This window comes from Cynoglossus semilaevis, chromosome 11 (assembly GCF_000523025.1).
Source record: "Cynoglossus semilaevis isolate Cse_v1.0 chromosome 11, Cse_v1.0, whole genome shotgun sequence".
Taxonomy (NCBI): domain Eukaryota; kingdom Metazoa; phylum Chordata; class Actinopteri; order Pleuronectiformes; family Cynoglossidae; genus Cynoglossus; species Cynoglossus semilaevis.
Window position 1 is genome coordinate 6473804 of NC_024317.1, and position 949 is coordinate 6474752.

The window sequence follows — 949 nt, forward strand, 5'->3', positions numbered from 1 at the left end:
CTTTCCCTTTTTCTCCCCCCGCCCCCCTTCACAATCACCCTCTCTCCCTTCTTCTTTAAAAAAGAGGGGGGAAAAAACTCTTCCCAGACAGACTGAGGACAGGATAGGTGTCCATCATGGCAGCTCAGACAGACAGACTGCTGGGTAGAGCCCAGGGACCTGGCTCTGCCCATTGATCCTCCTCCACAGTTTCGCTGGGAGGCCATCACATTAACCTCATGGCATTCTTTGCACTCTTCATGGCTTTGTGTCTTTGCAAGAAACAGTTGGCGAGTCAAGCAAGAGAATCTCAAGGAAGCGTCTGGTGGCGGTGTCCCGCCGTTCGCGGCGGTATCTCGAAAGCACCGATGGAGAACGTCTTGAGATGACTTTGTCCTGCAGGAATTTTACAAAGCCTGATCTGCGTTTTGTATTGAAGTAGTGATCCATGAAAGAATAAGAAAACACAAACCAAAAGACTCACTTTCATGTTGCATTTGCATGCAAAACTTTTTTTGCTTAGTCCTCCTCTCCATTATCCTGAAAAAAAAGCTATAGCTGCAACTCTCTCTGCTAATTTCTGTATATCACAATATCACCAACCATTCTAACTCACAGGCTTAAAAACGTATTAATCGGTCACCCAATGCAAAGGGGAGGAACTGCACTTGAATGTAAGAGGGGTATTGTTAGATAACGGGCTGGGGTCTGAAAAAAATGATGTCTTAATTTGTTACATGGACTTTGTATGGAGTCGTTCTCGGAGGCAGCACTTTGCTGCCTGACATGGTGTCCGTGTTGTTCAATTCAATGCATGTGTTTGAGCTACAAGCTCCTGCATGCTTGCCAAACTGCTTTAGTGTTGTTTCTTTTTTGTATTTCTATGTGTAGTTGTGTCTCACTTACGTCCTCATCGACTTATCCTTGCCCTGTGTAATGTGAACTGTGTAAGGACAAATTACTTATTTGA